The 10,543-nt window shown below is 37.0% G+C and overlaps 1 long non-coding RNA gene across 1 annotated transcript; it reads left to right on the plus strand.

The window, feature by feature from the left end:
- Nucleotides 1-3,515: 3,515 nt before the first annotated feature.
- On the plus strand, nt 3,516-10,061 carry LOC110680282. The gene is made up of 2 exons (XR_002502813.1): nt 3,516-4,134; nt 9,427-10,061. It is a non-coding gene; the product is annotated as an uncharacterized LOC110680282 (long non-coding RNA).
- The last annotated feature ends 482 nt before the right edge of the window (nt 10,062-10,543 follow it).

Consider the following 10,543-nt stretch of genomic DNA (forward strand, 5'->3'; position numbering starts at 1 on the left):
GCAGAAAATAACCTTTTCAAACAGTTTACTGGCGGATAAAAACAAGTTAACTGGACGATATCAAGAAGCTTCGGCAGGTTTTTGTTCGGTTTTGAAATTGGTACAAATTCAGTGTATCTCCTTATTTTAGGAAAATGTGCCAACTGAAAACATTCGTTAAATACATTAACCAAGAGCTAAGGAATATTTGTTTTGTAAAATGAGCTTTTTGTTAAAGTTTTATTTTATTTATTGATGAAATCTAAATCTGATTCTGTACATCGTTCAACTGTACACTCCCGTGCAAAAGTTCACTCCCTTAAAAACATACAAAAGTATTTTGTCCATATGTCTGTGATTACACGTCCAATAGCAAACGAAAGACAATGCTTACTTCATAGGCATTTTTTCAAAAAAATTTTTTGAATTTTGTATACTAAGTTTTTACTTAAAGTTATGACATTTCTCAAAAAAACACACTGAAAAAAACATGGCTAATTCCCTCAGCATTGGATTGACCAAAATTTAAAATCAATGTGTCATTCTAATCGTAATCTTATATTCTCTGAGGGGCACCCACAAAATTTTGGCAAAAACTATTCAGAATCAATGAAACAGTCATTCAAGTCATCGTTTGGGTTCACCCTTTAGTATAATGAATGTATCGTGCAAAATTTCGGGGATTTTTTTTTAATGTCACCACTCTAAGTAAAAATTAGGTATAGAAGATTAATATACCCCTTAGTATAATGTATGTATCGTGCAAAAGCTTTGGGTTATTTTTTTGGAAAAATGTCATAACTTTAAGTAAAAATACAAAATTCAAAGAACGTTTAAAAAAAACACGAAGTAAGAATAACTATAAGAATTATAAGAATTCGACGTATAATCACAGAGATATGGACAAAACACTTTTTTGTATTTTTCAGAGAGTGAACCCAAACTTTTGCACGGCAGTGTCAATTGACAAAGTGACCACTAGGATGCGGCTTATTCTATTGAAAGCTCTCAAAACAACCTGAAGTTGAATTTCAAAGTTATGAAACATGAGCTTTAGTGAAGCTTACATAACTTTGTGATTTTTCCACCAATTTTGAAGCTTCATTTTCTAAAAAAATAAAAATTCGAAAAGTTTGAGTAACATCCAATTTGTCTAAAACTATAACTTGTGTTAGTAAAAAGGGGGTTCAATTTTATCCTTACTTTACTAAAAAAATGAACTTTGTTTAGCCTCAACTTCATAAGTATTCAACCATTTGGAAATATTTCCACAATTTTTTCGAAGATAATTTTATAGTTTTTTAATTGGTGTGAATAGCCCATTTAGTTAAAGTTTGACTTAGTTACTTGAAAATAATAACTACCAAAAAATACGATTTTTTTTAAAAAAATGCCATGTTTTTCAAACTTATTATTTATTTAGTTGGTATTACATCAATTAATTTGATAAAACCTCGTTAACGATGTTACGCCAATTTACTCGGTCCATGGCTGTGTCTCTCCAACTTCGATTTTGGCCCACGTTCTCCAGATCTTGTTGCACCTGATCAAGCCACCTCGCTCGCTGTGCTCCTCGCCTTCTTATGCCAACCGGATTCGACGCGAACACCATCTTTGCAGGATTGTTGTCCGGTAGTCTTGCAACATGCCCTGCCCAGCGCACCCTTCCGGCTTTCGCAACCTTCTGGATACTGGGTTCGCCTGTTACAAACTGTTACAAGTTAAACGTTAATATTCAAGATGAAACTGGTTATTCTACTTCAAAAAAATTCAAAACTTTTTAGCATTAATTTTTACTCTTTTTAAAACAAAAAAAATTGCATAGAATAATAAACATATTCTTTTTCCTCTTCTTGGCATTATGCCCTCACTGGGACAGAGCCTGCTTCTCAGCTTCAATGATCGCTTCCACAGTTTTTAACTGAGAGCTTTCTTGGTCAAAGATGTCATTTTTTGCATTCGTATAGCGTGTGGCTGGTACGATGATACTCTGTGCCCAGGGAAGTCTAGTAAATATCCATTTCAAAAAGATCCTGAACGGACCAGGATACCTCTTCGACCACACGACTAAGGAAAATAAATACATCGTGTTTTTTGTTTTAAAACGTTGTTAAGTTTAAAATAAACAAACCTTTTGTCTTATTTAGACTGTTCTGAAGGTTTGTTCACATTGTTTAAAAATTATATAATTATCTTCGAAAGCATGTGAAAAGATTTGAAATCGACTGAATATTTGTGAAGTTATGGTCGAATAAATTGCATTTTTTTTTAGTGCGATGTTAAACATTTTTGGGGATATGAACAAGTTATCACATTTACAGATTTGGACAAAATTGATTTTCTATAAACTTTTTAAAAATTTTAAATTTTTGAAGCAGTGGTGTTCGCAAATTGGTAAAAATATATCATAGTTATGTAACCTTCACTGAAGGTCATATTTTGTAAGTTGACAATTCACCTTCAAACCGCTTGCGCCACACAGTGCGTTGAATGTATGGAGGCACAAAAATAGAAACTGGGAAATCAAGCCATTTGAGCACCTTGGTATGGATAGAAAAGTTGTTTATGGTCAAAAGAGCTTCAATTTGCATAAATGGCATATCATAAACGCATAATCGCAAAACCGTCCCAAGCGCCAATTTCATTATTTTCCAAAAAATACCTTGCTATTTTTACTTTTATTGCTCATTATGATGTAAAAAGTTATTTGCAAATATGTTTCTTTTCCATCGTAGCCGCAAAAGTGACTTGTACGCCTTTATGTAAAAAAAACGCATTTTTTTCTAAATTTTCAGTTTTTAACATAAAATATGAATAAAATCTTGGAAACTACATTTAAAATGTATTATTTTGAGCATGAACTTGCTCTGGTGTAATGTCTGGTTGAGCCAAGACCACACAGCGCTGCAAGATTTTCGGATTTTTTATCACAAACAACTAATTTTCATACTTGTGCTGGTTAGGGAGTATACTTAAAAATATTCAAAAATCTCGAAGAGTTGCAGGGAGTTGCAGCTGTATCTTTCAGACCTCTTAGAGGACACTCCAAGAAACACGACTTTACGTGATTTAGGGTGGAACTCGGTGGAAGTAAGTGGGTGGCAGCTTCTAAAAGGAGACCTGACTACTCGCACACAAAAAATATTTGAATCCATTATGTATTAGCTGAGCGGTTAGGTTTTAAGTATATTTACTTTCACTTCAGGTCTATACGGGTTAACATGAATATTACTATACAAATGTGTTAAATGAGTATGAATTATAATTATCCAAAAGTGTTCAATAAGTATAAATAATTATGATGAGACTTTCCTAATCTTATTTGAATCTATTAAAAATAAATCACATTCATAAAACAAAGAATGATTTTATTTGATCCATTCGAATTCAGAGTAAAGACCAAGTCAGCGCGGACTCCACGTTGACCGTGAAAATGTTGAGTGTGTGGGTAACGTAGCAGCTCCTATATCGCTATCAAGACGAGATTCATTGCATTGGGCCCGCTACTTACCTACGTAGTTTGTGTGCGCATATTCTTCATTCCTTATTCATTCGCGTGCTTGCACACAGTCAGTGAGTGAGGCGTATAAGTAACCAACCAACAGGCACCGCGAGTTTCGTGTTGATATTGGCCACATTGGCGTCTTCTCTGTCATCGCCCCAAACGCGAATTCAGTCTCCGGAGAAGTGTTTTTGTGTTCGGTTGTGTTTTGTCGGCTCGGTTCAAGAGTCTCGCCGTCGTGTAGGAGAAAGGGTTTGGGGGAAGTTAAATTGCTGAAATTGTGAATTGATGTGCTAATACTGTGATAAGGCAGCGAAAAAGAAGAAATTGCAATAAGCAAAATAGTCAGAGGCAGAAGAATAACGCGCTGGCATTAGAGTGTACAATCAAAAGCAAGTGAATAGATATTTTTATATTTATAGATATTAAAAGGGGGTGCTTAGAAGCAGAAAGTGATAAAGAAGTGAATTTCACTGTGGTGCAAAAATGGATGGTGATAGTGCTCAATCAATCTGCGGATTTAAACAACAAGTGACAGCGATACCTCAATACGGTTTAAAGCTCAAATTCAATCACGTTTACCCGGAGACCAGGAATCAAAATTTGAAACCATCTCTTCGTCAAATATGGCCCATTATTCCAATGGCTTTGAGGTACGTCATCACAGCGACTTTCACTTTTGACTCATGATAGAAAAATGCACTCACATGCGGGACTTTAAAGCTAACTAGCATTGAGATAGCCTTGTGATATTATAACCCAATTACACCTTGTTGGAGACACAATGTCTACGAGATTAAAGATACGGGAAAACTGGAATACCACCCGCTTAGTCACCCATTTCTCTTGATGCTTTGCTCTAACTCTATTGCTTTTGATTTGGGAAATATTGTTTTCCAGTCATACGTCTTAAGGATATCAGCTGCTAAAAAATAGGATCCTACGGGAGATTCCCGCTTTATATACACACTAGGTATCGCCTAAGTTTCATTGCGGGAGTGAAAAATGTACACATGTATCGATTTTCACTTTTCCTTTTTCATTCGGTCAAGTCGGTTCTATGCTCCTCTACTTCTCTTATATGCTCAGGGATCATATCAAACCTACATTCAGTGAAATTCTCTCTCGAAATATTTCGCTTCTATGCCAACACGCCGGTTCTCAGATGGGGACAAAAATGCATTCGATAGGAGTGCTTTTCAACCGAACCGGTGTTGCAATGCTTAGTGACTTTGGCGCCAGGCGTTTTCCATAGATTATGAAGCATTGGACCATTCATACGCAGGATGTTCGCTTGCAACGAGTAGTGTATAAGTTTAGGGCAGGTTGTAGCTTTGCTCTTTAACAAAAAAAAGTGTTCAATTCAAGTGTTGTTTGGGTTTAGACTAATGTAAATACCATACTTCACGAGTATGTATTTAGATATAGTTACAGTTGGGTTCTCTCATAGCTGTGCATCGCCGTGTTACCGGGCAAAGCGTAGATGTATACATAATGCCAAGTGAGATATATTCGTACTGTTGTTTGTACCGCCTGTCGCGAACATTATTTGTTGCTGTTTGCTCACGATACTCAGCTTCTCACGTTTGTTTTGACTCTTTACTCGCAGCATTCCTCGTTTTGTTTATTGAGTCGAAGTCCTTTCCACTCGGTTTAGAAGATGCCCATGAACAGAACGATTGAAATCCGCGATGACGGTGCAAAGTTTTTATCGCATATTGCAGGTGGCTCGGACGCGCGCAGTGAGATGATAAGCCGTTCGTTATCGAATTGTCTGAAGATGGTGCTTATCACAACAGAAACGCAAAAATATAAAGTATTATGGTTTATAATTGGACTGTTACTATGGGCTGAAGTGTTCCAGAATGTAGTATACACATTTCGATTTCCTCAAAAAAATAAAAAATGGTTTAGGTAAAAAATTTCTCTCGCTCTCATTCGATCAAAGCACGATCAAAGCAAGCGAAGAAAAACATCCCATCTGTTGCAGTTCACGATCGACAGTGTATCGCAAGTTGTAACAAGTCTGATAAACGGGAGAAGCGAACGAGAGCCCCAAAGAGAGATTATTAAATCCATTTTTCTCGCTGGTTTGTCTTTGAGGGTAGGTGTTTTACTCTACTGGCACGATAAACAATCCCCGAACTTACGATAACAATAGTGTCCCCCAGGTTTGGAGCTTGTTTAGAGGGGTTTTATCATGCACTAACCATCCCCCTGAAATGATCAAAGTTGTAGCAGTATACGATAAACAGTCTCTCATAATGTGCTGCATTTTATGATACTTACAGAAAGCGATACGTGAAAGATTCTCTCAATTTTCTCAGGATTCAATCCCTGATGTAGTGACAATTGAAATTTGTGATTACGCGGAACCCGCGAAATCCGCGGAAATTTAGCATTCCATGCGACATGTCCTTCCATGCGAAATGCCTTAAATTCAGTTAAATTTAGAAAATTTATATGAAAATCGCGACAAATTTCAAATTTTCGCTTATGAATATGGTTCACTGATTTTTAAATCGAGAATTCATTAAAAATGTTCTAATCGTTTAGTTTCAAGCAAGTTAATTTTGTTTTAATATTGGTCAACCGCGATTTTTTTTTTTTTCATTTTTTTACCCGCTATATCCCCCACACCAAGAACTCATTTGAAGAGCCCCTGGTAGTGGACGCAACTATCTCAGCTCAAGGCAGCACAAAAGAAATAATTTTGAAAATTAATAAAAGCTGAGAATAATATATAAATTATTAAATACTACTAAAGTAAAAAAAAAAATTATACAAAATACGGAAAAAAGCGCTGGGTGTGACATCCCAGTAGAACTGATTGTTCCTTTTAAGGGAGCCACTTTCAACTTAAGATAAATGAATGAAAGTTAACAATTACTTGCTTCTAGTAGAGGCTTGCAATTAAGTCTATTATATAGCAAATGAAATTTACCAATAATGCCGGGTAAGATTATTTTTGAAGTGCTTTTTAAGCTTGATTTTTGAAAACTTGACGATTAGTTACTTGTTTGAGTTCATTTGGTAATTGATTGTATTTCATGGGACCTATAATAGAGATTCTTCTCTGACCAAATGTTGTAGAAGCTCTGCTATGAAGCAGATTATTGGGACGCCTAGTATAGTACCTATGAGAAACCGATGGCATTTGAACATTATGGTGAAACCCCATTTCTATGAAGTATACCATATACGAAGATTGCAGTCTGTAGTTCACAAAGGCCATTTGTGGGTAAAATATTATGAGAATTGTTAGAGTAAAGATGTAAAGAGGGGAATAAAAAACGGTTTTTTGAAAATAATTTTGAGGCATCTATTTTGGATGGTCTGGATCTTTTTGAGGTTAGACTTACACGCATGATCCCATGCTATTATTGGATAGCTAAATATTGAATGAATATGAGCGAATAGAAAGTTAGAAGGACACGGCGAGGTACGAAATTGCTAACTCTCCGCAAAATTCCACAAAGTGATGTAACTTTTTTCTCTACATGCCTAATGTGTTCTGACCAACTTAATATTGCATGCAGGCACAATCCTAGATATTTAAATGCATTCACTTTTTCAACACAACATGAGTTAAGTGAAACTACATGAGTATTTTCAACGCGTTTCCTAGGGGAATGAAAGACCATATATTTTGTTTTTGAAACATTAAGTGAAAGTAAGTTAGCAGACAAATACTTCGATAAGACCCTCAAGTCATAGTTTATGTCATTCACCACCAGTTTGAATATCGCCACGTGGATAAAAAAAAGTACTGTATCATCAGCAAACAGACTTCCACCTTTCAGTGGAAGTTTACTAACATTATTAATGTATAAAAAATAATAAAGGACCAACATTACTTCCTTGGGGCACGCCTACAGTAATTGGCCTCAGAGAACTAGAAGCCTCGCCATTTGATACAAATTGCCTTCTATCTGATAGATAGGAATGTATTATTTCGTTAGCAACTCCTCGAATCCCGTATGCTTCTAATTTTTCTCAAACGTATGGAAAGGTTCAACGTATCAAATGCTTTTCACATATCTAGAAAGAGAGCTCCAATTAATTGTTTATTATCAATGCCTTTGATGATATCATCAAGCAATTTAGAAATAGCCGTCCCTGTGTTACTACTGCTCTCCGGTCGAACCTCTTTCAACGTCCAAGACTCGTAACCGTACAGAGCTACCGGAAGGCTTAGAGTCTTATACAACGCGAGTTTGGTCTTCGTCTGTAAGCTGCAGGACTTTAGCTGTTACAAAGTCCGTAAAAAGCCCGACTCGCAGCTGAAATACGCCTTTTACATCGCGGGGTAACATCATTATCGCAAGTCACTAGAGTTCCAAGGTACACAAAATCTTCAACTACTTCAAAAATATCACCACCTATCACCACCTCACTACCAACATCACCTATGGGAACACGATGTCTACCAGCGACCATGTACTATTGTCTTTGTGGTATTAATAATGAGCCCAGTTCACGTTGTCTCCCTTTAAAAGGCACGTATGCCTTTCCACGGGCTCGGCGATCAATCCCGATTATGACGATATCGTCCGCAAAACCAAGGAGCATATACGAACGAGTGATAATTAGTGCCATTCCTATGCACACAAGCTCTCCTTATTGCTCCTTCTAACGCTATGTTGAACAATAGCTTTGAAAGTGCATCGCCCTGCTTCAATCCGTCTAAGGTTACGAAGGATGTTGAAATCTCATCCGCAACCCGTATACTTGATTTCGATCCTTCCAACGTTGCACGAATCAGTCTAATCAGCTTCGTCGGAAAACCATGTTTCATCATTATTTTCCACAACTCGTTTCTTTCAACTGAGTCGTACGCCGCCGTGAAATCAAGGCGGATTTGTATTGAAATTATTATGGGATTTCCAGCTTAAACATATGAGAAACAGCACATCTTCCACTGTTTGGTTCAGGAAAATTGATGATCGCGAATTAAACCCAGAATGTCAAAAACACTACTGGATACCATAGCGAAGAATATTGTAGAAGGTTGTATCATGATTAAAATTGATAAAGTTGGTGTTTTAACTATCTGAAGTAGATTTGTAAAACTCATGCAATACTGCTTTGTTTCTTCAACATAGCCACCTATGACGCTGAGCGAGCTGCTGCACACGGTGCATGCATATATGTGATTGAACGGGAGTGCTGATCTAAGCCTAACATTCAACAACTGAAATGTTAATGAAATTGAGCATTTATTCAGATACAAAATTCTGCAATTATGTTCATTAGGATATCATTCTGTCATTCTGGGGGTCAATTTAACGCGATCAAGTAGTACACACAAAAAAGTGAAATACGGTCAATTCCCCATAAATTGAAAACGAATATCCCATATAAAATTCAAATTGAATATTGTCCAGCACATTCAATACAGTGTTGCTTATGAAAAATGTTTCACAGAAGCCCCACTTAAAAGACTAAATTATAAACAGACGCGCGAGCTGTTTATAGAAGATTAAAATTTAGTCCAAAGTCACAATATTCAAACACGCTCAACGCACAAGGTTCCATAAACACACCACGCGCTATTACCGTATTGATGACTTCGAAACATGTGCATCATCGGACGAACTCTATCTTTGTTGTGAAATCACTTATACGTATCGAGTTGATACGATTTAATTTATGTCTATCCCAAGTCGGCGTGCAATCTGTTGCCGAATATGAAACCAGATGTATTCAATGAAACGCTCGAATTTGGAAACAGATGAAGGTCAGGGTGTGGAACCTCTCGACGATCCAAGCATCGATGTTAATTAACTCTAATTCCAGCCCATAAGCCACCATCCGTCTGGCTTCGAATGAGAACCATGATTGTGCTTTCAATTCTTGACTTTTCGTCCATGGCTTTCGAACTCAACAACCATGTCGTCACCGTAATTGATTCGATTTTTTATTTCTCCCGCCTCCACCCACAGGTACATCCCCTACTACTGGAAGGTGTCACGCGAAAACCGCCAGGTCTTGATGGACTACTGGTATACCGAGAATGGAAAACAGATTTATGGTGCCCCGATTGGAGGCATTGGCGCCGGGACGATTGGGCGTGGATTCGCCGGCGAGTTCTGCAGATTTCAGCTCAAACCAGGCCTTTACGAGTACAACACGGTGCACGCGAATCAGTTCATCGTCACTATAAAGGACGAAAACAACGTGACCATTTTCCAGAGTTTGCTTTCCTCATACAGGTATGTATGTTTTCTTTTTTTTTTCAATGAAGGGTTATTAGTCTTTACGGTTATGTTGACGCAACACGGAATCGGGATTAAGCCGTCGCGTTATGTCGTAGGTACATGGTGTAATGATAGGTATAGTGATTTATTCGCGAGGAAATTGGGATTAGTGCCTATAGAAATGTTTCATCTTATTTTATATCACTAAATATTGAAGGAATTTGGAACTAATCAATTTGGAATCAATGTTGTTCAGAATTACGGTAACTTTGAACAAATAAATTTTAATTTGCTTCTGTAATTAAATAAGTTTAACTAATCGTCTACATTTTTAGATTTTGTTATATTGTTACACAGCATTTAATAAATGTATAAACGTATAATATAGTGTGTACCGGTATTTCTTTAAAATATTACAAAACCGCTTCAATTTTCTGAACGACATGTGAAATGCAGTCCGTACAAGAATTTACAAAAGCATCATTCAAAAGGAATGCTTGCAATCGAGATGGGAGGGTTTGTAAACACTCAAACAATTGTTTGGTTTAGCACATGAAACCTTTCCTTACTTTGTACAGGCAGACATGTAATTTCGCCGTCAGATCTCTGAATAAACACCCACCGCCAGTCCCGCCTTCATGTTTACTGCCAGTCCTCGTCATTGATTGCAACCATATAAATAGGATGATGAAAGCAAACATTACATATCCCCTCTTTACGAGTAATTTAGCATGCGGATTGCGTGCAGAAATACGGCGACGACGGTAACAGTCGCGATTATGAGAACAATGATGTTTTTCCATGCAAACCCTGTCGGCTGGTTTTGCATCGCTCAGCGATTCGAGAGCCTTTTAGATCCTTC

The sequence above is a fragment of the Aedes aegypti genome, unplaced genomic scaffold (assembly GCF_002204515.2).
Source record: "Aedes aegypti strain LVP_AGWG unplaced genomic scaffold, AaegL5.0 Primary Assembly AGWG_AaegL5_hic_scaff_1163_PBJ_arrow, whole genome shotgun sequence".
Lineage (NCBI taxonomy): Eukaryota > Metazoa > Arthropoda > Insecta > Diptera > Culicidae > Aedes > Aedes aegypti.